The 26,891-nt window shown below is 44.2% G+C and overlaps 1 long non-coding RNA gene across 3 annotated transcripts; it reads right to left on the bottom strand.

The window, feature by feature from the left end:
* Positions 1-26,891, bottom strand: LOC119402477 (uncharacterized). Of its 3 annotated transcripts, none has more exons than XR_005185815.2 (5): positions 26,752-26,891; positions 26,236-26,374; positions 19,517-19,643; positions 12,844-12,998; positions 1-288 (listed from the first exon to the last, which is right to left on the bottom strand). It is a non-coding gene; the product is annotated as an uncharacterized LOC119402477 (long non-coding RNA). The 3 variants fall into 3 exon arrangements; XR_005185812.2 differs by lacking the exon at positions 26,752-26,891 and adding an exon at positions 26,439-26,453; XR_005185813.2 differs by lacking the exon at positions 26,236-26,374.

The raw sequence follows: 26,891 nt of genomic DNA, 5'->3' as shown, positions 1-26,891 counted from the left end.
TTCTAGGAATAGTTACTATATTATGTTGAATTAACAATCGCTGTTGTCAGCGCAAAAACGCCAAAATTCGCTCTTCTGAATTTCTTTGTGCTGATCAAAGTGGACGATTGGGCCAGTAGGTGATTCATGATCGACTTTGTGCTTGCTGAAGTGCAAAGTTGAAGAGACTGCGCCTACAGAACATGAAAGGAGAGCTTCAGGAGAACTTCCAGCCCATTAGAGTAACCTATTGGTGTATCTGCGCCAACAGGATTCAAGACAATCCCCTCCAGCACATGAGTCAGTCGACTGTGAGAAAAAAAGGAGAAGAAAAAGAAAGAAAAAGAAGAAATGCAATTAGGATAGATAAGTGCCTTTTTTAGCGGAATAGACGGCAGATCTAGAGATTATTACACAACACGTCAGTCGTATATGTTCTACTATACGTTCATTTCTAATAAAAAAACTAACCAAATTCACATTCTCCGGTGTACAAGATCATCTTTCAACGACTGTATCATTTTTGCACACCCGCATAGACGGCGCCAAGCTTGCGGCGGCAGCGACATTTCAATAAGAACTGAATGAAAACAAATAAAAACTATATTTAACTTCCTTTTTTTTTTACTCTCATTCCTAGCGTTCTCAAACTTATCCAGTTCTAATTTGAGGTAACGCAAGGAGCAAACGAGCATCACCCAAGTTGTACACCAAAGGAAATTCGCTTTATTATGCAACCACAATATCCTGTTCGTACCCAAACATAATGGTTCCCGCTAGCTGAAAAAAGAAACTCGGAAAGCAGCATACTGCTGCTCCAATATCCCACCGGTACGGCAGCGCAAGAAACTAAACAAATAAACAAACAAACAAACAAACAAATAAAAACAGGATTCTCTTCATGCATCGTGGGCGCGTCTATAACGGCCAGACATTTGGCATGGCACGTCTAGAAAAACTGCCGATTCATTGCCAGTCGTCGCCGTCGAGATAACGCCGACAAACAGCGCTCTTATTTCTGTGCACCGAGGTGAAGCGACAGTCTCGGGGCGTGTGTACTGTTTCTTTTGATTCTCTTTTATTTAGTGCCGCGTCACTGCAAACGTCATGGCGGGACTTTTGAATTCTTTAAGGTCGATACGCCACGTGGTGTCGTTCATGCGAACTAGGCCGCTGGTGTCCAGAAAAGCTGCATATGTGTACTTCTCTCAACCGCTTCTTTGTCGTGAAGTATATACGGAGTCTCGCGAAGCTTCGCATTTTATTGCCACATTCTCAGGCTATATATTTATGCCAAGTGTTATACGCAAACACACCAGTTAGCTTGCGACGACAGCAGCTTCAGGTGCTGGCGTTCTAGTGCAACCATGCCTTTTATTAGGAACGTTTAGCTTGTATTAGGGGCTTTAGCTTTACGTTACCGTGTTACGAGTTGCCGGAAGGAATCTGTGCATGCGCGGGCCTTTACCGAACGTGAACTACTCGCCGGAATGGCTTTACATGTATACGGCCCTATCTCGCAAATCCACCGTCGTTCGCGGCTACTCGCGATACCCGCTTTACCGAGGCTCCAGCCGCCGAGTAAAAATAAGCCGAAGTGCGAGCGCCAATTGCGATCACCTTGTTTCAGCGGCTAAAGTCACTAGAGTGAGTTGAAATAGAATACCGAAGCTGTAAGCACGTGAGAAGCCTTGACATAAATACCCCGACAGGCTGAATAGGTGGCGCCATCTAGCGGGAACAAGATGAACCAGGCAAGCAAAAAATTGTTATTGCAGAAACATCGTGCGTTGTACTTCTGGTGTAAATGCCTTGCCGCGGCATAATTAAGAATGAGTTATCTTTTCAATCGTTTTTTCCTCAAAAACACTAGGCGAAAACAAACGTGCCCATACTATGGTTGCACGAAGCGTCACAAGATGGCGACACCATCGTCGGATAACTCGGTATTCTACACCCCATTGCGTATACCGGGATACTGCACACGCTAAAGACCCCTCGTGATTTTGCCGCAGCGGTGATACAATCTCATTTAAATTAAATATAATTGAAGTGCAGTTATCATCACCATTTCATGGTTTATTCAAACGTAAAGGTATCCGTTTACGTACTTACGTAAACGTTCACATACGGGGAGCTAAAACTTTTCTAAAACATGTGTTCCGGTAACACGGTAAGGTTAAAAAGTATACGTACAAGCTAAATGTCCCTATTAGCGTGCGTATCTCTCTGTTCAGTTTACAAAAAGTAGTTTCCTTACGCCAGCCCGCAAGGAAATGTGGCCCATGCATCGACCGATACAGGGTGCGTCCTGCGGGAGAGCAACGGTATTGCGCCGAGAGCAAATGTTGCCGTTCTTCCTTCTGTTGCTCCCTTCCAACCTAACCCTAAACGGTTACTCCCCCAACTTGAGACATGTCAGCCATCTTGTTCCAGTTGGTCTTTTTGGGGAGTAACAGTTGGTCTTTAGGACTAAAACCCGCAGTTACTCCCAATTTTTCCATTTTTGGCTTAGAGTGTACGCTCATTTCCCGTCCTCCATTCGTTTCAATGTCTAGATCCCAAGCAATAACATGATTTTGGCGGCACAACTCTCGCTCATCGCGTTGAGCGAGGTTTGCTAAGACATTAAAAAAAAAGAACGCTACGAGTAACTGACAAGTTGTGAAGCTTTAATTGAATTCTTACGCCATCTCTTGGCGACGCCATTATTATTGACAGTTTCCGTAGCAGTCGAGTTAAAAGTTTTTCATCGAACACTAAATACATCAAGTCACGAATGTACTTAACAAACAACCCGAAACTTACACACGTAAAAAGGCAAGTTTCCGTAGTAGTTCCCGTGCAAGAAAGACGCAAACAGTAGTCTGAATGTTTGGCATCACATTGACGTTACATCAGTACGCCTGCCACGATATTCAAAAGTATTTTCATTTGCCTTCAGCCTATAGCAGCAAATAACAAGCTCACTGTTCCATCAGGAAGGCACGATTTTTAAAGCACGTTATGATAGATTAAAGTATTTTACTTGTGACTCAATTAAACATTTGATCTCTCCTCTTTTCTTCATGAGGCACCGGTATAAAATATAAAGCTCGAATTGCTACAGATTCAATTTAATTCACTAGCCTCAGTGTCGAGCATATTAGGCGTGGCATGCGAGTATATGTATTGATAGTGGCAGTGCCTCCTTTTCTCCGCTTTATTCTTTGCGTTCAACTCTATTCTCTGCAAAGTCTTGAAAGCCAGACATGCACCTCACTAACATTCACATATTTCATTACTTGCCATTATCGATGCCGAGCTCGCGAATGCAGGCTTACCCTAACTCTGGTATACCGTCGATGCATATTTCTTCATAACTCATGAGGTGCCCGAGGAATGCAATAATCAGAGGTCAGTGACCCCGCAGCGATATTTTCCCGGAAGGCCGAGTAATGCACTGAGAATGTGACCTCACTCAATCTTGCAAGAAGAAGACAAAAGAAAAATTGCCATAATGAAACTACCCTGTTTCGCGCTCACCGTGAACCGGAAACAAAAAAAGATTGTTATGGAAAGCGGAATAGCCTTTAAATGAACATTTCATTAAGGAACCAAATGACGTCGCTCAATACACTCCCAAAAGCGAGGACGTCAGAATCCCGAAAGCAGTTTCCTTCCCTTTTATTGTTCATCTTATGTGTGGTGTTTTACTGCCTGCTCGCTTCTCATAGCAATAGACGTTCGTAGTGAAATAACAAGTGAAAAGCCACACCAATGTTGTCATGATCTCTATGTAATGCATTTCACAATTTACAAGGTAATTCAAATCGGAATTGAATTGCTGTGGCGTTTTTTTTTTTGCTGCAATATGTTGCTGTAGGCCTATTAGCCATAACACGGCACATCACTTATTAATTAATAAGATAGTTACAGTGTTTTTATTACCGTCTCAGTTTCGGTTTGCGAGAGCTCCGAGAACGACAAGCTGCCGGGATCAACTAACACCATCTAGTGTGTGAAACGGCACAAAACTGTGACGCACTTCCACGGTGCCTGCATCGTCTGCTCGCGTTCTTTCGCATGCGGCACGCGCAGCGGGATGTCGTTACCGTTGTCGTCATCATCCTGACCTGGTGGCAAAGACTTTGTTGAGTCTTGCATTCGTTCGCCGCTGGCATCGGACTCGCAAGCAGCCGCCGAATAGCCTGTTGGCGAGCGCAATGGCGACTACGTCGTCATGATTTAGCTGGGTATGTCACGCTAGCATGGTAGCTCGGTTTCACAGAACTAGACTGCAGTAGTGACGCCGCGGAAGTTTGGGGTCACGTTCACTTAACCTTGAATGGTGTCAATATCGCGAGGGGTGGCCTATACCGCTGGATCTGGCACCAAAACTTCAAAATTCATATAAATTACCTTCCAAGCTGTATTGGCTATTCAGATTTGGTACATGATATACGCTTGTTCATGGGAATCAATCCCGCAGGCTATCTCAGCCATAAAAGTTTTCTCAGTACCCTTTTAAATGTCGGATAGCTGCGGTATACGAGATGCTGTGGACTTGAGGAAAATTTATATCGGGCGAACCAGCCGATGTGTCCATGACCGCTTAGAACATGCCCTTTCGATAATGAATGGAGCAGGGTCATATTAGTTGATAAAATAGAAGTTTATCGGACAAATTTGAATTGTTGAGAATGTTACCGGCTAGTGCTTATACAATATTCCATATTTATGGGAAAACACGGAGCCCTAATTATATTATTTGCAAAAATGTCCCATCCTGCGCTGTTTCTGCAAACTTCGGCCACCTTTGCCGACTCCCACTGAGATGCTGCCTGGAGTCAATTAACCGCCCTTGTGTTTCCATCAAGAATGTTTCATTCTCTGTTCTTTCGTTCCGTTTACGTGCCTGAGAACTTTCGCCTGACGTGCCCAACGTTTCACCTTCTCCTATTTTCTCTTTTCGTGCCTACCGTTTCTGAAACGTCTGACTCCCCCATCACCTTATTTCCTTGAACAGCCCCACCCACTTCTTTCGACACCTTTGGTTACCCGGTTGCGCAAAATAATTTCGAACTCACATCCTATCTTCATTATGTAACAGCGCGAAACAAACGAGAAAAGCTTTCTAATGCACACATACGACAGGACACAGCGCTTACTATCAAGTGAATTTTTTTATTCCAGAAACGGGTTTATAAGGGGTAGGCCGAACATGCGCGCCCGTGCGCACTTAATTGCCACACACGTGAAGCAAAAAAATTTGATAATCCTAAAAGATTAAAACTGGATCCCACGTGGAAGTCTAAAAGTCTTCATTGGAAGTCTTCATTGGAAGATTGCCCCGCCACCGTGGTCTAGTGGTTATGGCGCTCGACTGCTGACCCGAAGGTCGCGGGATCGAATCCCGGCCGCGGCGGCTGCATTTTCGATGGAGGCGAAAATGCTTGAGGCCCGTGTACTTAGATTTAGGTGCACGTTAAAGAACCCCAGGCGGTCAAAATTTCCGGAGCCCTCCACTACGGCGTCTCTCATAATCATATCTTGGTTTTGGGACGTTAAACCCCAGATATTATTCATTGGAAGACTAAAAGTGCTATTTCGCTGTGATGGAGGGTGATAGACGGCCAGCTGATGCACTTGTCTTCGTTCTTGTTTATGTAGAAAGCTTCCTTTATTTCGGTCGATAGCGTACGTATCTTTGTGTTTGTATGTAAAAGTGGCTTGGTCAAAAAAGGGGTGACATGCGCTGTATTCACAAACCCTACAGGGCGCCTCCAAGTCGTAGCATGCAGCACTTCATTTCAGATTATACTTGTGCTCGCTTAATCTTTTGTTGAGGCACCACCCCGTCTGTCATATATACCCTTGCCCACATGAGATAGGCATCTGGTAAACAACCGCGCATGCGCAGTTGACAAACCTTCGTTCATGTTTTATCGTGCATGCTGACTGGTAGTCGCCGACTTGTCTTTGGGCCCTTTGCACGTATGCATTTCGTTGTGGCTTCGTGCTACAAACGGATGGTTGTCAATTTCCTTTTCGTGGGTTTTCAGGCTGTTTTAAAAATGGTTGCCTTACGATTCGAAAAGTATTCGAACAGTATTCTATCAGTATTCGTAATCGATTCTGTTGCAAAGTTCAGTATTCGCACACCCCTACTTTTTTGTCTTTCTATATTTTTATGTCTTCCTTCCTTTCATTTCTCTCTATTTTTGCCTTTATATTTCTTTCTATCACTTTCTTTCTCATTCACTTCTTCACTCTTTCTCTCTCTCTATGTTCTCTTTCTCTTTCGCGTGTTTCACGTGCAAAACTTCGCCGAGCAGGCTTTTCCTTTAACGCTCGCCCCTGATGTACTCATCACCTGTGTAGTTCCGCACGACGGAGCACAACTTACCAATAGCTCAAACAGCTATGCTGTTAAAAAACAAAATAAGCAAGAAGCGGGCGAAGATTGTTAGGGGGCGCACAAACCACTGAGCACATACAGAAGAACGTAAAAGTGATTGCTGGGTTTCGGTGTACGGCACGCTGTATCGGCAGTGCTATTTCGAAAGCTCCTTAAACAGACTGCGGAACAAGTGCACTTCGAACAACCCATTTCATTGCATACGCAAGACGCTTACGATTTCTCTGGCACGCTAATCTAAAACTCCATAACAGCCCGTCCTACCAAGTATAATTTCAGCTGCAATCTCGAATATTCGCTCATTCTATCGCGGTCTGTTTTTCGTGGTACTGTTTTCGGTGGTCCTTCCTCAGTGTTTACACCAATCAGTGAGGAGTACAGATTAAAAAGGATTTCGCCAGCTCGGAAGATGATGAAAGAAGGAAATTTGCCTCAATACACAGAGATCAGGTTAACCAGAAATCCGGACAGAAGATTGATTTTCGCTGTTTCGCAACTTGGATATGAGAATGTGTTGCGACACAGAAACCAAAATAAATATATTAAGGGCAAGAATAATTAGGTAAGAGCAAGGCTTCCGTGAAATATAGATTGCTTCATAGGGCGATGAAAAATGGTACGTTATTCGTACATAGGCAATCTGTGTTTGCTTTCAAGCCACGCGTATACACTTGCATGCGTATATTCGTTTATGCAATCCGCCACGTAATTAACCTGCTAAAAATGTCGATTTAAGTGCTGCGGAGAAAATAAAAATGATCAGGGCCTCCTTGTTGCCAACATGTGTTATCCGCTTTCTTTTTCTTCTCAGTGGTTGAGATATTGGTAGTCACCCTCCACACTTGCTAGGAGGCCACGACACGCTGTTGGCTTCGTTTATCGTGTTTTGTTTTTGTGTTTTGGTTGAGAAACGCGGACAAATTTGGGTAATTAAATTTTTTTGTGGTGAATATTCGGAAATGCACCGGTTGCAAAAGTATTCGCAGTGGTGTAATCCGGTCTTCGCTTATAGCCTGTAATTTTTAATGCAATCCTTAACCTCGATGCGAGCAATATTATTCGTTTTTTAAACGCTAAATCAACGTAGCAAGATCCCTCAGTGAGACATGCACTGAACGAATGTGAGACAGTACAACATTTTTTTTTTCGTTGCGAGGTTTCTTCTTAGTGTTGACATTAGGATTTGTAGTAGATGTAACACTTTCGACTCTTGGTCTGCACACTTGATTGATATTGGTGGTGATAATGATAATTAATTATGGCCGTGTTTTTTGTAATTGGTAGTCCTGTAAACCAACTACTCGTTGCTCAGTTCGCATGTTTTGACGCCTGGTTCGATTCTAAGCTTCTGTCACGCAATATTACATGCGTTAGGGAGAGTATTCGTACTACATGACATTCGAACAGGGTCTCTTTTTTTCGAAGCAGTCTCAAGCGCTGTTGTGGCTCTGTGGTAGAACTCCTGCCTACACGCGGAAGTCCTCGGTTAGATTTCTACTCGAACCAGAATTTTTTATCATTAATTTGCATTTATTTCAAATTTTCGCATACGCACAACGCTGATTTTTCCCTCACAACCAACGGCGCCGACGACGACACCGCAATTTCTGCGAAACGAGCTCTTTACCGCTATCGCATTAAAATGTGGCTGCGCAATAGGAACGATGTAACCGTACTATTTATTGAAGCCAAAGCTTTACTCTTCTTATGAGTCGAAAATTCCGGTGTTCCAGGCGTCGTGAACATGAATGGGACCGAACGCAGCGCGACCTAGTGAAGCCGTCTTGTAATGACGTCACGTGTTGATTTCATCATGGCGTCATCGATAACGTCACGCGGTGTCGTCATCAGTGACGTCGTACAACGACGGGGGACGGGTGAACGATGAAATCGACTGTGAACGAGGAGGTAATTTAATTAGTCTCTAGTTAGAGCGCACGCTGTCACTTCTTCACTGCTTAGCGTTAGCTAACTATATGAACCGTTGACCCTTTTTTTCCCTACACGGTCAGCAAGGGTTCTCTCCCATCTTGCGCAGCACTACTGGCAGCCCCTCCGCATGTAGATTTTTTTTTTTTTTTTGTGTGTGTGTGTGTGTGTTGCGTTTGGAGTACAGTTGTTTGTTGACAAATAGGTATATAGTAAGCAAAGCACGTCGGCTCTCTGCCTAAAATAACAGGCTTAGGTGTCGAGGGGGGCGGTTGTCCGAGTTCGAGCGTACTGATTAAATTTCCTCTCGCGTCACGAAGCCAGGAGAGCTGCGGAAGCGTTCGTTTTTATTTTTCTGACATTTTTCTATCGAACCGACGTGGAACTAGATTGAATTAAGGCGAATTAAGGCGAATTAAGGCGAACAGAGAAGTTACCGCGAAGCGAGTTTGTTGCCTCGCTCAAGTGCACTTTCTCGGGCGCGTCGACTGAGAACATATAATAGTGGCGCTGCCGCACCTAGCTATTTCTGTACGAGTGGCTGAAGCAAAAGTTAGGCGTTGTGTTATGAAATTATGAGGTCTCTGGGTCGCGCGCATTCACCCTCAACGTGCGTTAAAACGGAAACACAAAGAAATAAACAACGCTCATGATGAGGATTGGTGCCCTATAGGCTTTCTTAATTAACTGCATCCAATTCTCATAATTCTTTTTACACTGGGAACCCTTATTTTAAGTACGCGGGAATAGAAGAATTTTGCTTCCTTTTTCCTGCGCATTCACTGGAACGGATTTGGTGATGTGCTATTGCATTGAAGAAAACACGACAGATTTTCAGGGGAAGGAGGCTCGAAGATGTGAATATTCTTAAACACGCTGTTGCTGGCGCGAACGTTTTGACAAGTGGTATTAACAACTTCAAGGCCTTGAAGAAGACAACACCACTTGTCCAAACTCTGGCTCCAGCGACAGCCACCGTTCAAGACTATTAGTCTTTTGATTGCACTGATCGGCAAGAGCAAAAAGTCGAATGATTGTATAGTGTGTATAGGAAGCGGCAATAAAATATGTTTTTAATTATTATTAATACGGCCCTTCTTTAAAAGTGCGCGACATCAAAAAAAGAAAAACTCAATTCAGAGGCAACGGCTCTGTAAATTGGTCGCAAATAAACAACACATTTATGGGCCCTACATTCATTTTGTTTGTTATTGGCGGCAGTACCACCTTCGAACAAAAAGTTATGCACGCCGGGCACATCATTGTAAGCAGTGCATGCGAAGCAAGATCACCATTCACCAACCAGTGGCACAACGCTACAGGAAAATCCACACACATTTCTTAGAAAAACAAGCATTTTAGTTGGCGGAAATTTCGTCCCGGCACAAGGCTCGCACTCAGGAACAACTCTTTTGCGAAGCGGTTGCTCTATCAAGTGGGCTTTCCAGGAGGCTAGCAGCTGGCGGTGCGAAGGCGGATTATCAGAAAAACAAACCACCCTAAAACATTTAACTTTGCAACGAATTACGCAGTGAGTTCTGGCATCCGAACAGGTAAATGAAATATGCTAAAAGCGAAAGCTTCAAAGAGCTCGCCTGGCAGAAATGCCCTTGTCGGCGTCGGCATCGTTGGTTGCGAGCGAAAAATCAGCGTTGCCCTTGGGTGACTAATCTCCATGGATGCGAAGATGAAAATCACGTATCCGAGCTGGAATCGAAACCAGGACTTCTACGTGGCAAGCAGGTGGGATAATAGAGAGCTACACCATTGGTTCAAACAGTAGCGAAAGAAAAAGAAACATTTACAGGTGTCATATAGTGCGACGAGCCACGTTAACACGTAATATAATGTGCGGCAGGAGCGCAGAATCGCACCGGGCGACACACCATGTGAATTGCGCTACGTGTGGGCGGTTTAGGTGTCCACCCATTTCCAAGCGCTAATCATAATCTTAACAGCGTCAACAAAGGGTGCAGCTGCGTACGCGCGCGTATGAACGCGCAGTGGGCATTTAACTAATTCAGTGAATGATGAACTATTGCGTTGTGGACACTTCGCAAATTTACTTGCAGTAGGCCTTCTCGGATAGTTGAATACGACCAATTTTACGCGTACAGACGCTGCATTTCTCGGCACGGTTAAAGTGCCCAACGAGAAGCGAAGCCTGATTTGCGAATGGGAGGGCGGTGTGACCGGAGTCCAACTACCTCACGGGTTCAACTCTTGAAGTTGAAGCTCAAGCGTTCTCCAAGTTTTTTATTGGTGTCGTTGCTTTTATTCGTCTACGACTAATCCGCGCCAGAGTTCGGCGCACACCGCTTCTCTTAAGAAATCAACAAGACAAAGTCAATGTCCCCGTACCGGCAAGTTCCCCGAGTCCTAAATTAAGAATGATTGCTTGCGTCCTGTCGTGGGAACCAAGTATTCCCTACAGGCGTGTGTTCAGAGGTCGACGCACTGAATCGTTGAGCGGAAGGAAATGAACTGGAGGCGTCGTTGCATTTGTATCTGTAAGCGGGCACCAACCGTTAGAGAGAACCGATAGGGGAATGCCTCAGGATCGTTGATGTCTTCTCTAACCTTCTGCGTGAGTGCAGTCACTCGTTGCTACATAACGGATTCTCGTCTTTCTTTTGCTGCACAGAGAACAAACTGCACGACGGCACCGCACATTGCTACCACGCATCTCGAGAGATGCTAGTCGTTTCTTTTTTTTCGCACTATTTGCGCATATCAATGGACTCGCGTACTTTTGTGGCTTCTTTACTTGCTTTTGGTGAGATATTATATATTGAAATGTCCATTGTGTAGTGTTGCACTCACGCCTGACTTTAATAGAGCTGGTAGCCGTGATCGAGGAAGACAGGACAGAGAGGCCCTGGTGGCATCAACCTATAATTTGTATGCGGCGACGTTGACTGAAGTTGAGGTCGCTGCCCACTGCCCGTAACTGACGCCTCCGAAAGATGATAGCGTCACAGCTCGCAAGAGTAGCAGTTTGGGCGAATTGGTATAGCGGAAGTGTCTTTAGCGGAACTCAGAGTAAAAGAAAGCAAAAGCAGGGACAGAAGAGAGGGCAAGACGACAGCGTGAACTTCTTGCCCTCCCTTCTACACCTTCCTTTGTTTCAGTTTCGCTGAACGTCAGAGCGCGAGAACAGTTCACGACATAAAAGTGGGGAAGGGGAATATTCGGGCACTTCGAGTATTTGAACGAATATTAGTGTTCGAATTCATTTCCACAGGAATTGAGATTATTCGAAATTTCGAATTATTTGAAATGAATGGATATATGTATATTTGACACAGACCCCCTGCATAGAACCCCCTGTAAAAGTAATTTCACTGAAGCGTAGCGTTGCTATGCCGTAAAACCACCCGTCCAAGGGAAATTAGCACTGTCGCGAATCCAGACTTCAAGGTTAAATGTACACACTACCTTCACCTAAATTAATAATCTCTTATCTTTAAAAGCGTGTTATATGGTGTCATATGCGCTAATTATAGTATTTTCTTAAACGTAACGTATTGTACCAGTTATAAATTGCATGATATTGCTATACACGTCTTGGTACTCTGCGCAGTTGCTTCCACTTCACATCGAACCAAAAATCTGATATTCACGCATGCCTAGTTCCAATTCATAAGGTAATATTGTGCGAGTTAGTAAGGTCATGAAAAAAATGGTCATTTTCTTTCCTAATAATGTGTGATGAGGCACGTAGCCAGAATTTTTTTTTTTTGAGGGGGGGGGGGGCTAGTTGTTGGAAAGAAAGTCTTTCCATGGCCAAAAGAAAAAAAAAGTTGCGTGGCAATATAGAAAGTGGGACAAATTTGGGGGAAATCCAGGCCCCCCTTGCCTATATGTGCCTGTGTGTGATATATACTACTCTAAACATTCGATTCGAAGTTATTCGACCAAATCACGATTCGCTTCGAATTCGCTTCGAACCTCAAATTTACTATTCGCCCATTGCTACATAAAAGACGTCTTACGTCATGGCCCAGAGGGTGCAGGCGACCCGACATTTATCTTAACTGATAAAGGGATCTGCTTTCTAAAAAGTGCATTTATGCTGTCACGTCTTATCACATGCATGAATATTAGCCGCTGTTTCCTCGTAGAAAGGTTGTTGGGAGCTAGCGCTTTATCTCTCCTGGTTTATTTTTGCGCACTTGCGCTATTGATGACCCTTGACTATGATAGACCAGCAGGCCGAATTTGCTGCTTTAGTGAGGCATCTGAAAACAATATAGAGGCGCTCTTGGCCTCTACTCCGTCCCCGCAGTAACTAACGCCTTCGGTAATGCTTTAAACCACTGCATGAAAGGGCAAACAAGTTAACTAATAAGAGGGTGGTTTGCCTGTAGGTATGTATTTAAGCACGAGTGTCATCTTCCTCAATATGGCATAAATACTGGACACATCCCAAACATACTTATAGAAAACGAACGCGTAGTACTTCAACAAAATTTTCGCGTTTAAAAAAAATATTCAGAGCTTTAACAAATAATGGCCACGCATTACCTGCTTACCATTTGTGTGTACTACAACGCCTAGGAAATTGAGCTTGCAGTTACGTATGTTTTCGCCGAAGGGTCATAGGAGATTTATTAGTGGTTCAGATCAGTGGCTTCCCACCTGCCGCGCTCCATAGACGTCAACTACAGGAATGCGGCGAACGCACTGCCTGCAAACATAAGGAAAACTTTAGTACCATGTTATTCTCGATACCAACTAGCTCAACGTTCCACCTTAATAGTCTTGCTTTAGTGCCAAGCGCACGAATAAGACAGTGAGCTACAAAAAAACGGAGCTAGTTGTTACGGATTCATGATGAAAGAAAGTAAGAGTGCATACACGGACACAAAAGAAGTGCGTTTCGTCATGTATTCTCTCGTGTCCGTGTTTGCACGTCTACCTTATTTGGTCATCAGACCCACTTGGCATTGACTGGGTCAGAAATTCGGGCTAGATTGGCGCCGTAAACGGCGCACTGTTTTACGATGGGTATCCACCGCGTTTCAAATCAACAGCGTCGTACCTTGACTCCGAAAGCACAAGAGCGCCCGGTTCGAAACCTTGTTGACCTAGTTAACGTGCCCGCGAGCTTAAAACAACTGAGAGCTATAAGCAAAGACAACAGGCGCAGGTGTTAATCTGGCACATGAATAAAACAGAAAGTAAAGATGAAATACGTGATGGACCAAGGTCGGTGTGCGAAGTGGTAAAACGCATCGCACCTATTCTTGTTTTAACGCGATAGCGTTAAAGAGCTCGTATCGCAGAAATTCCGCCGTCGGCGTCGGCGCCGGCACCGTTGGTTGTGAGCGAAAAATCGTCATCTTGTCCGTGACCGAAAAATCGAAAAAGCTGCAAATAAAATAAATAATAAAAATGTTGGGTCCGAGTGAGAATCGAACCCAGGCCGTCTGGGTGGCAAGCAGGTGTTCCACCACACAGCCACGCCTCTGCTTGGAGCTGCACTGAAAGTAACTTTCATGCTTCCCAAAAATACGCTTCCTGTATACAGGTGTCACAGTACGAGATGTAATATCGCAGTAATATTGCGTGGTACAAGCGTACATTGCCATCGGGCGTCACACCACGTCAATATCATTACGACTTGGTGGTTTAAAGACAGCCACCCATTACAAAAGGGACACACATTACTGCGCGTATTCCCTTAAGACCACGTAGTGGGTGCATCGCAGCTTCGAAAAAGGTTCTCGCGCATAATTGCTCCTGGTTTAAAGCATGCTACCCATTACATAAGACATACACTTATTGCGCACATTCTGTTAAACACTCGTAGTGTTCGAAGTGCGCACTAGGGGCAGGATATTGCTATCGCGTTCAACTCTTAAAGGCGAAGCTTAAGCGTCCCCCAATTTTTTGTTCTTTTATCAAATTGTGCTTAAGGGAAATAAAATTAAGGCACCTTCCCACTACTGGTGACAAGACTGAAGGAAGTTTTGAGCTGGGCAGCCTTCATTGTTTCGGCGGTTTTCTCTTTCTCTCTTTTTCTCTCATATGCAGTTTTTTTTTCTGTCTTTTTTTGCTCTTTATTTCTGTTTATTTCTGTCTTTCTTGCTATGTTTTCTCTTTCTTTCTCTGCATTACCGTTTCTCACTTGCTTCCTCTTTCTTTTTCTATTTTCATACGTGGTTTTGCCTGTGTTACGGGGAGCGACGGCAGCATAAAACAGCCCGGACCCCCCCCCCCAAAAAAAAAAAAGAAAACAAAAAAGAAAAGAAAGACACATCTGAGTAGTTTACGTTCATATTGATGGTGAAAACGGGGGCGCACTAACAGACAGCAACTAAAGCAGAAGAAAACGACGTGTAGCTTTAAACAAGTCGTATGCGTGGTCAGTCAGGTCAACGAAACAAGTAACACATACTCTTTTTTTTTCTTGGTGTCTAGAAGAAGTACTCGCTTTAGAAGAACTACAACAGTGAACTAGTACCTATTTATTGTTCCTGCTCAATCGAGAAGAATGCAGCTGACACGCGGGAGCAGTGTCCTCGCTCTAAAAACCCGAAATCCCTTAAAGAAACTCTTTCTTATAAGTATGGACTTCTTTGTTTTGAGGGAACCTTTTGGAGGTTGATAATAATGACAAGCATCTGTCGTGTTCCACCGGTATGTAGGTCAGAAATACCTCAGCGCTCGGTCTTATTACGTTGTTCACGTATGCGCGACGGGGCTCGTTCATTGCGAAGGAAGGGGCACAAAAGTAGCTGAACTGTTCGCAAATAGCTGGCATGCGAGAACAAGTATGTCAGGTCCTTAGCCCGACGGTAATGCGATAGTTAAAGGTAAAAAAAGAACACAGGAATTCACGATGTTTCTGAGATGTTGTTTCGTAGCGCTAACCTAAAAGCCCACATATTACACTGCACGCTTTCTTAGTACAAGTAACCCTCACTCTGCCTTGTCGGCACTATTCTAACATACAAGGTGCCCTCAGCTCCTTTTTAATGTTTTCTACTCCCACGTTTGTGAACATTTGCTTCGCAAACTGTCAGATAAAAATTCTGCGCGCAGTACGTGTTCCGAATACCCAGAGAGCAAACACAAAGAAGCCCGCACGATGAGGCGGAACCGACCTTGAAAAGACTTCAAAGTCGTTCTCAGAATTCAGACTACCTATTTCTGGAGAGCGCGTTCGATCTCAACACCGGCCCTGTGACACACGCATTGATGGTCCACATAGTTGCGGCAAGAGAACTTAAACTGAAAGCTGTCAAGCACTTCTCTTTCAGTCCTGTAAAGCGAGACATTTTTGTAGACCATATCGCCCGCTTTTTCAGACAAAGAACGTTTATTTGATGTAGGGCAGATATATCAGGCTTTATACACTGTTGTTAAAATCTTCGTTTTTACCTTTCCAGCCCCACAATCTCTCTATTTCCACTTTTCTTTATGCATTTCGCTGCACTGAGTGCGTGAGTGCTGTATTATGTACTACGTGCCTTTGTATAGCCCTGTGTTTATTTTCTACTTCGCGACGACAACAATTGTGCAAAAGTAGAGGAGTATATCCGGCACGACGCATTGGATCCAAGCTCTCCTTGTGTACTTTTATCGAAAAAAATCGATTGAAGACAAGGTACCTTTGAACTTTCGCAAGCATGAGTGACACACTGAATATCTACAAGTATGTCATGCGAACAAAGTAACGCCGTCTAGGCATTACTGATGCCTGTTTGGATAGGGCGTCGATCCCATTTCACCAGAAGTGGCGACGGCTTTAGGCTCGGACAAAAGACACGGGCATACCAAATTACGCAACCCTCGCAGGGATACATGCAGTGGAACGTTCCATTTACGCTTCTCTTGAGCCTCGTGAGACGCGTAACTCCTGTACGGACGAAGAACAGCTACGATCTGTCGTGTAGCCTCTTGTTACCTTCGTCTATTTATTTATTTTGTTGCCCCTCTCAGCTTCAGTGAGAATTTCCATCCCTGGAGCTTCACTCAGCGATGCCATGAATAGAAACGGACGGTACGTCGATATGCGCGCGTTTACATTTAACGAGAGATCTTCCCCCATTTTTACGATGGATACCCGTGCGAAAGAGTTCGCGGTGCCTGCTTTACTAAAGCCAGCGAGAACATCGACCCCTTGTTTGTTTCCTCGAGAGAATGCTGGAATGTGCCTTTGCCTGTGTGCATTCTGAAAGAATGCTGCGCTAGAAGAAGGGTTTCGCTTTCGGAGCGTGCAAGAGGTTTTCGCTTTTGGAGTGTGCAAGAGGTTTTCCAGTGATGTTGAGCAACCATTAAGTTGAAGTGTGCAAATATTCAGGAGAGCATTGCCACAACCAAGTATAGAAACATTCTAAAAAGAGACAGGGCGTGGAAACACGGACACAAGAAATGAATTTAATTAGAATTAAAGGGAGGAGGGCTGAGCTTTACTGAAGAGGTGCCTCAGAATAATGGAATACAATTTCTAGACATTTCCTTAACGTTCCAGAAGAACCACGTGTGCTGGCAGCATACTCCTATATCTTCGAAACCGCTGTTAAATATTTCGTCGAAGCACTCGAAGGTTGTAAAAAACGGCATCGCCATGTCTTACCTTAAGTCAGCCCTCACCAAGTCGTGTGAGCACAAAATGAGTGATAGCTTTAGCGCACAGGTTACGCGTCTTTTATATGTAGGGTATCCTCGTGATGCAGTGGCCACGGTCGCTGAACGTTTAAAGAAGTCTATTGTGTTAAGTCCGAGCATGGCTGCAGAAAGCGATAGGAAGAAACGTGTCGTAGGTATACCGTACATTCATTGCATATCTCACAGGCTAATGAAAGTAGGAAGTAGATAAGGCGTTAATGTTGTTTTCACGGCTGCCAATAAGCTAGGTAAGATTTGTGCCGCTGTGCAGAGGAAGAATGAGCGAGTAAAAGACAAGAAGCGGACCGATATTTGTTTCGTAAAACACACCAACAAATTCACTGATTGCCGTACGAGTGTGCTGTATAAGGTCCCTTTCAGCTGCGGCCGCTTCTACGTAGGATAGACGGGCCGATGCATTAACCAGTGATTGTTGGAACATAATAGATCGCTAACAGGAGGCTCACCTTCTAATCTATCTTTACATTGTCGAGATTGTAAGTGCACGCCAAAATTCGATGAATGCGCAGTGTTGTACCGGCACAGAAATGAAGAAACGCGCCTGATGATTGAAGCATGGCATATCGAGAATAGTGGTAGCGCATGCGTGAGCCAACCGTCGATTAACTTGCATAAAGATGAAATCAAATGCCTTAACAGTTATCTTCCGCGTAGACCGCCACGCATGCTGGATTGATAGGTTCGCCTGTTGCATGGGCATGCGCAGATAAGTTTGCGTGCCTTCTTTCTTTTCAGCCGCTGTGCGTCTTAGTCGTTAGTCGGTGTTTGTGGTGTCCTGACCTCTTTCTAGTGCATGTGTTTGCACGCCCTGTCTCTTTTTAGAAAGAATACATACCAACTAGCTCAGCTCTCTGTTATTCTATAGAAACAGTCATCTCGCATGAAAGACTAAAATGAAACGGTTTTTCGAAAGCTGCAATATGTTGGCGCTATAGCGGCGCTAATTATTTTTTACGGCTCATTGAACATGTTCATCCAAAGGTGCATTTTGATAATTTCTATTTCTGAGTCGGTGGTCCGTGTGAGCCTTGCGGAGCAGTACCTTGTCCACTCCTTCATGTCTTTCTACGATAAATATACAAAGGAGTTGCCTCTTATATGCGTATGCACGGTGTTTTTGATCAAGAAGAGTCGTGTTGATCAAAGACAGATGCGTTTTACTTAAAACTTCTGGAGGTTTCTTATGACATGATGCACCCATGTACACGTCGTGCACGCAATGTTACCAAGAAAGACCAGCCGGCATAATGAGATTACAGCGTGTGCCTCACAGCAACATGCCCTAAAGTTTTAAGGCTCTGCACATTGGGCTACATAATCGTTAGAGATAAAAAGCAATCAGAAGATATAAAATAATTTATTTCAACACCAAACTTGCACATTCGATTTTTTGCAAGTCACGTTCGAAAGTTACCCACATTTAAAAATTTCAGCTTCCAGTATTCGCTTTTAATATTGGTGATGACTAGCCTGTTAGGTTGGCTTCAAGAAAATATTAAGCTTAAAAAACAGTTCTGCGGTATTTTACGAACCCTAGATGCTTCAATATAAACTACAAGTGCGCAAAACGTCCTTCATATCTTCACAAAAAGTGACCTCCCTTGCTTTTTACTGCCTTTAATATTTTGGAAAAGTTCTGGGCTTCACACTTTCTTTGCTAACGTTTGTGTGTGCTTCAAGTTCCGTTAGCCGTGTGCCGCGTTTCTGTGCGGTGCACGGAGGAAGGAGGGCATGTCTTTACTGCCCAGTATCTTTAGATAAGCTATAATGAAGGGAACTTTAAAAGGACACTAAAGAGAAACAATGAATCTGTTTAGATCGATAAATTGTTCTCTGAGAAACCTAATTTCGTTAATTTCTCTATCACAGGTTTATTAATAGAGGAGAAAATTAAGTTCAAAGTTTCATAGTTAAATTTCGCACCGAAATCTTCCCGCGTCACGTCACGGATGTCAAAGTGTATTTATCGTACTTCGGCGCTATTGGCTAAACAAAATTACCCCAGACTTGGTATGTTAAGTCTATGGTCCCCCTCAGAGGAAAATGTCCTTTATTTTTACTGATTAGGAACTACGTAGTCCCTAGTAGGCACCGTCAATACATGTGACGTCACGGCAAAAGGTGCGGAAACTTCAAGGTCACCCACATTTTGCTTTTGCGTGTTTTCTCGCTTATTAAGGGTCTTCTAGGCGTGGTGTTTTTGGTATCGCGAAAGAGTACTTTACTAATATGAGAAAAATCGTTTTGCTCTTTAGTGTCCCTTTAAGGGCTCGTTCCTTGTTGACACAACATTAATGAAAACCAGCAGATAATGAAGCCAAGTAAAACATTGCACACGTTAATTTTATAGTTTTAGCTGTTTTGTAATGATTGCGATATTAATCTGAATAAAGTAAAGTGGACGAAAAGAGAACTTGCCGTCGACAGGGACCTGCAACTTACATCAAATTAGTATCGTAATTATTACAATACAGTTAAAACAGTAGAACTAACGTCCGCTATACCTTCCTTGACTTCGTTATCTGTTGGTATTTTATAAGTCTGTACAACAAATAAACCATCCCTTACAGTTGCCTTCTTCTTTTCATTCATAGCGAGAGTCTCGTTCCTGCCGACTTGATGCCTTCAGGTAGTATGCGGGGGCTTATTGGTCAGCTTTCCGCTCGGTAACAGATGAAGCGCTACAGGAGGCCACCTGGCAAAAAAAAAAAAAAGAGTGTTCGACACTCGCCGTCATGGCTGCGAGCGGCGCTAACAAACACTCCTAGATTTGCATTCACATAAATAACCGATAACATAATAGCCGATTCATAAATAACCAATAACATAAATAACCGATTCACATAATAACCTTAAGAGACAGGAAGAGGGCAGAGTGGGTCAGGGAACAAACAAGGGTTGAGGATATCATAGTTGAAATCAAGAAGAATAAATGGATATGGGCCGGGAACGTGGCACGTCGGCAGGATAACCGGTGGTCATTAAGGGTAACTGACTGGATTCCAAGAGATGGCAAACGCGTGAGGGAGAGACAGAAAATTAGGTGGGTAGATGAGATTAAGAAGTTTGTAGGTATATCGTGGCAGCACAAAGCACAGGATCGGGTTGATTGGTGGAACAGAGTAGAGGCCTTTGCCCTCTAGTGGGCGTAGACAGGCTGATGATGATGAAGAAGAAGATGATGATGATGCTTATGAAATAACTGATATAGTGTACGAAAGGACGACAGCCGCCGTAGGTCACTTGATAGAGCCACGGGAGTGTTATCCGAAGGTATCACGTTCGGTCCCTGCCGGCGCCTAGTTCTCTTTTCGTCCACTTTCCCTTCTTAAGATTTATGTCGTAATTACTACAGTACAGTTAAAACAGTGCAATTAACGTCCTCTATACCTTTCTTGAATTCATTGTATGTTGGTTTTCATTAAGGCTGTACTGTAAATATAGGTCATTTTTTATCCTCTTCGTGAGTTATGTTAGTTAGTGATAAAGGTTAACGATGTCCCCAGAGAAAATTCGCTTCGAATAGTATCTGTATGTACAAGACCGTGAGTACATGGGCCTCCCATTTCACTCTGGAACACTTAGGCCTTTGAGTGTTATTATATGTTGCCGTACATTGTAACAGATTTTGCATTTTGAGCCCCATTCCACTCCCATATTATAAGCTCAGAAATAATATTGAATATAGCGGTTCTCATTTAAGCACATCAACGTGTTACATGATAACGGTTCAACTCAGTCACTGAGATCTTGTAGGAATAGTTTTCCTCCGTGTTTCTTTGTGCGTACCCTTCGAATATTATCTGATACTTCAAACGTTGAAAAATAACCAGACCTTGGATCATAGGTGCACATTCAGTCTCAGAATCGCTAGGTATTCGTTGTTGTCCTAAGACAGATAGTAAAAACGAAAACTCGATACCATGTTTTTTTTTCTATTATTCTCGTATAACGACTGTCATATTATCCGAATTCTGATGCTAGCGTTCCCTTCTGCATTACTGGCCGAGAAGCTAATGAGTCCTGAACTAGCATTCAGTATTAAAGTTGAGAATTTTTTAAGATGGCGGGCATATTAAAGAATTATTGGTAACCATTAGGGTTCCTTTTTTCAACGCTACACAGTACAATAGGGTACGCCATGGACCAAGTAACATTAATAAGGTAATATTCGTTACAATACAGCAGAGAAAACAAAAAAGCTAAAAAATAACTGCTGAAGTTTTACCAAGTCAAAAAGAGAAGTGTGTAATACCATTTATACGGCCATGAATTATCAAGAATACACACAGCGATAATATTTCTTAAGGTGAAGTGTTCTATTACAGGGTATGTTCAAATTTTAACAATGCAAATTTTAAGATGTTTAATCGGGCTGGTATTATCGAGAAATATTTGTCACTTGACGATTAGTCATCGTGTAGGCTAAGACACAAGGGATCAATTGCCGTCAGACACAAAAATTAAGTGATTTTTATTCACGTCGGAATGCGCGATGTTTAAGAAAGAAAACTCTGCATAATCCGTAGAACAGCGACGCACCACCACCACTGTGGCATCACGGCTTCAGATGTTCTTCGTGGGTTTGGGACGTTAAACCCCAGCAATTATTATTATTATTATTATTATTATCATTAGATGTTGTTCTGCTGCTCACCTACGGCTACTTCCGGGTCACACGTTCTGCCCACCAACTTCATTTCTTCCATGAATGAGAAGGGAAGTCTCATTATTGCGCTGCCACTGCCTAGCTCACGGCTCATTCATCAGTCTGGGGCTCAGTTCGAGCAGATGTGCTGCAAGCCCAGAAAAAAGTTCCTTCAAGAAGGAGCACTGCCCGTTCTTGGTAAACGCAGCCTCGTGTATTTGTTTCTTGTGTGTGTGTTTGTTTTTTGCGCTACCCGCTCAATTGTGCAATCTTACAAACTCGCTCATATCTCGCGTCTTGTAAACCACAGGAAACAGGATAACGCCAGTGGCTCCCGGACATAAACATCTGCGATGACTCAACTTTGTCATATTTCAACGAAAATATATGCGCCCGTAAAACACCCGTGAGAAATGTCATTTTTAAAGCGTATACATAAAGCACGTGAACGTATCAGTCGGTGGGAGGTAGAGATAAGCATAAGCATACTTTTAGAACATAGACAGGAAAAACTGTACGAAAAAGATTTGTAGAACTCAAGCAGTTACAAATGTACGCGGTAAAGCATTGTAGAGTGTCTCGAGGAAAATGAGAAATTTAGGTACAGAAGATAATGCTAAGAAAAGTGAAGAGACGATAGACGTACCGAACCAAACTTTGGCTGTCTTTCATTAATGAAAATGCATCGCTATTACTGCACTCCTAATAATGAAAGATTAAGATTTAACTGTTTATCCTAAATATATGCCTCCTCTGAAGCTTTCGTTGGAGTCGCGAAACTTTAGTGAGACGGGCATGTTTTCTTTTGTTCGCTACGATGCAAACGGGTTGCTTACAGCCGTAGCTGCAATAGTGAGTATTAGAGATGCGGGGAGATTCGCAAGATTCCAAAAATAACTGTACTCTACACACTGCTTCTATAGACTCGCGATCCCGGACCGTGAGTCAGCGATAGAAGAGGGGATGGAGCTTCGGAACACAATGCGCCGCTTTCTCGACTGACACCGTATTACCTTACAGTGCTTCAGCCTCTTCTCTGTCCCTTCATTCATCCCGTTAATTTCCTAGCTCCTACTACTAATGACATCTGCTTTCTTCCTAACGCATTGTTATCTGCGATGTGCATATTTTTACAACGGGCGAGGAGCATCCCAGGTTTGCCGAACTCCAGAGTTAATTCAATCTCTTCGATCAATTAACCAACTAGGAGGCACACGAATGAATGAATGAATTAATCAATTAATGAGTCAGTGAATCTTGTTTCATCTTCTGGTTTCCCTTGATGGTATTAGATATTTCCTAGCTGCTCTACCCGTACGCACGTTCGAGTATGAATGCACAAATAAAACTAAATTTTTAAGTACATGCTTTCGCAGACAAGGATGAAAAAGCATGATTGTTTAACACGGCTGAGGCTTGATTACGCACACGCGGCCGCTCAGAACAGAAAATAGATGAATACGCGCGTATGGAGCAACGGCCCGTGCAAGCGGTCGCCTTAGGCACATTAGCGCGATTACTGTACCAGCCACAAGACGAGCTCACATATGCAAATGAGCAACCCACCACATGCGCGTATGAAGAACGTTCAGGGACGTGTAATGGAGGAAGGAAAAGCGCAAATAGAATAGGAGTTGTTGTTCCCGTCACCGTATATATGAGCAGCAAGAACAAACGCATGCAAAGTAGACGCTTTGGGACACACAATAGACGAACAAGCGCTTGCACCGCGCCAAGCAGTCTCATTTGCATGGCGAAAGCAGAGCCTTGCGTGTTGTGGAAGGAACCAAAATACCCGTACGTGTCGCCTGTGCTAGAAGTCATTAGTACGCTCCACAAAGAGCGCTGAACTTAGTGCGCGTGTTGCAGTTACCGAAAGTGAAAGTTTACCATAGCTACTTCTGTTCACCCAGGCTGTAGGCTTAAGGGAGATAAAGCGAGTGTCACTTGATTGCGAGTCTTAACAAACCTTGGGTTCGTTCGAGTCGAGCCCATAATGAAAGCGGAAACTGCCGCGAGGTTCCGGTTTCTAAGTTCTGCAGCGCCTGATCTGCACAGAACGTAAAGTACGTCTCGGCGTGTAATCATTAGGAAAATGATTCCAAGCCGCTCGCTCTTTATAGTCTTTTACAGCCAAGCGGTATATCTTTAGGTTCTGGCGGATCGCGTGCGCTGGAAAAACGACGCATAGGACAATTTTTGCCGCCCCTCGCCCCCTCGCCACTGCCTATGCCTCTTTCACAAGTGTCGCGATACTCGGCGGTGGCACTCGCCACCAATCGTTGTGTCCCTTTATCTCGGGACGTAGAGATCGCGCTAGCGCTGTTCTCAGCAGTTGTCCTTTGTACTCGCTAGGGGACGCCCGCATGCCGTTTGCTCGGAGGAAGTAGAGCGGCGATTGAAGGAGCGCCAACGCGAACAGAAGCGTGAGTGGACGCGAAAACAAACGCGCAGTCGTAGCCAATAGCTTCGCTGGCCTACATATTCGGAGAAGTGGAAACGCTCTGAATTTCTTATTCCTGCTACGTCCCTCATCAACCTTCTGTTATATACAGATGCTTTGTGCGGGATAACATTGCGAGTTCTCTATGCTAAATTGCCTTTCTTTTTACGTATCCTGACGGGTCATCCTCAGATGGCACAAAGAGACACCTAACAGCTTTCTAAAAGCTCCTACTTCTGTGCTATTACGAACATCCCTCTCTCAACCCAACACAGAAGGAAACAAAGTAAAAAAAATTGGCCGCGTATCTGCGTGCGTCGCTGCAAATGTCGTCTAAAGGCGACAGAAGAGGCGCTGCGTGAGATATGGACGCCATCTGGCAATACGTCGGGAAACATGAGCGCTGTGTTGCGGGCTGGTAGTCCCGGCGCAGCAGCAGGCGAAGACCGGCGGTGACCAACGCGACCGGCGAGGACGCCAGCCAGCCCGAACACGCGGTTTGGCGGGAAGCGCCGAAGCAGAAGGAACGTCCGCACTCAACGAGTGCTCTCCACACACTCGTTTATTTACACGTCGCCTGAGTAAAACAGGAATGCCAGAGCGGCACCCCATGGCATTCATACAGTGCAATACGGAACTGAAACCCAAACACAACAATGAGCTCGTGCAAAGGGCACGGAGGAAGACAAGTTTCAGTGCAGTCGCATTTTCAGCGCAGCTTATGAAACTAGGGTCTCTAGAATTACGTATCTATGTATTTTCTATTAAAGGAATACAGCACCTAATACTTACCTAGTGATGTTGCGCCTCAGATATACGTAATGTTTGCTTTTTGATCAACAATGTACGCAAGTATGAACCTAGTCATCCGTTCAAGGTGGCTGGCCTTTGGGCAAGTGGTTCAACTTTGGCCGGGTGGCTGAATCAAGGGACGTGCCGACAAACAGAAAGACAGAAAGACAGACCAAAATTTAGGCGTTTAAGTTTCCCAAGAAAGACTATCGTCTTTAAAAAAATCAATACGCCGTAACTGAAACCAATATTTCTTGTTCCACGTGGCGCACGTAACTGAGAATAAATAAAAAAAGTCACAGTTTCGCCGCAAGGCCGAAGCAATGAATGCGATAGCAAGAAACTAATGCTATATGAAATGAGGCTCGCCAATGGATACTCTCAGTTTGAACAGCGCTCCTGTTGCAAAGGCGGCCGAAGCAGCGAAGGAAACCAGCGTGGTTCAAGTGTCGAGCTGTGACACTTGATAGTTGGCGCTCATCTTCTGTTTGTTCGTTTAGCGGCGTCCCTTGAGCTCGAGTGGTTTTTGTACGCTCCGTAACATGAGCGCGGACATCACGGTGAAAGCGTGAAACATCCCTCTTCCCCTCAGCACAAGAAAACCGCGCGAGCAGACAGCGGAAGGGCAAGGTTCTCCCTGCGCAAGTATAAGAAGAAGCGAGCGAGCTCGCCGACGACTTTTAAATGCGCCTGTCGCGCTCCTAACGCCTTCTCGTTGCTAATGAAGAAAACGCTTTAAGCGCAGCCGTCTCTGAGTCCGTCCAGCGGTAAAGGGTGTGTATATAACGCTCGCCGTTACCTACGTGGAGGATCTGCGTTTCGTGGCGTAGTGGTTAGCGCCACTCGCTGCGGAGGAAGAGGTCCCTGGTTCGATTCTGCGTTTCGGAAGCATTTTCTGAAATAATTTTCTTTGGGGCTTTTATATATATATATACATACTTATACATATACGGCGCATGACGGCGGCGACGGCGACGGCAAAATCCAGCCGAGACTGTCCATATAATTGCTATCACAATAAAAGAAACTCAAGTGTAACTTAAGAAGGGCGCGGGTGTGTGCAGCTTTGCAGCAATCATTTATATGCAATAACGTAAAAATGCTTTTGAAGGGAATAGAAATATGTATTTGTATACGCCTCATAGCTCTCGGTAATACGTTTCACTTGGATCTGGGCGCTTGTCCAAGTCTTTGCTGTTCCGGTTACCTTTGATCTGTACACCACTGAAGATGTGTCACCAACTTTAGTCACTAAAAGAGCAACCACTCTGCTAAAGCTCACCGGTCGAGGATTCATTAAAATCTTCACGAAATCATTTGTACCTCTGAGGAAACGGACGGATATATAAAGCAATCATTCGTGCAGCATTCGCATGAGTTTGTTGAAAGAACCGAGAGGGCTACCTCATAAAAGCGTCCCTCCTGTCTGGGTTGAAGTTATTTCAGAAGTTTGTACCATTGCGCGGAACTCGCTTTTTCTTTGTGTCCACTTCGGCTCAGCTCTCGTTTCTGTAGGTATACTGCACCACAGTAGCGCCGTCCCCTGCACCGCACGCAGAATGTATGGATCCGGTGTATGAACAATATAACAACCTGAGAAGACTCACCGAAAGATACACACTTTCTCTCATTGTGCACACGTGGGTGCCCTCATTGTTGTCGAAGCACTTCGAGCCTGCTTTCTTTGGCTGGGTTGTTTTATTACATTTGATTACTCCTGCATCAAGCCACAAGTCTACATTTCCCGATCCTCCAACATCCTACTTCACTTACAATGTCTGTCCCTTTTACGTCGCTTTTATTACCATTGCTTATAAAAAAAAGCGTTGTCATATCCTTTGTTGGGTCCCTTTTTGATATCTTCGTGTTGTATTGCACAAATAAAAGAGTGTTTGTAGAGCTGCGATTCTGTGGGCTTACAATCGAAGCAAAGGCTTGATGGTCTCCACGTGTCGTTCTCCTCCGCCATTACGCTCGCTGGTCGTTCCCGGGTCTCAAACAACAAAATAAATTGGAGGGAGGACAAAGTTAAAGTAGGTTCGGCCCAGGATCTTGTGTGC

This window comes from Rhipicephalus sanguineus, chromosome 8 (assembly GCF_013339695.2).
Source record: "Rhipicephalus sanguineus isolate Rsan-2018 chromosome 8, BIME_Rsan_1.4, whole genome shotgun sequence".
Classification (NCBI taxonomy): Eukaryota; Metazoa; Arthropoda; class Arachnida; order Ixodida; family Ixodidae; genus Rhipicephalus; species Rhipicephalus sanguineus.
This window is presented reverse-complemented; position numbering and strand designations above follow the sequence as displayed.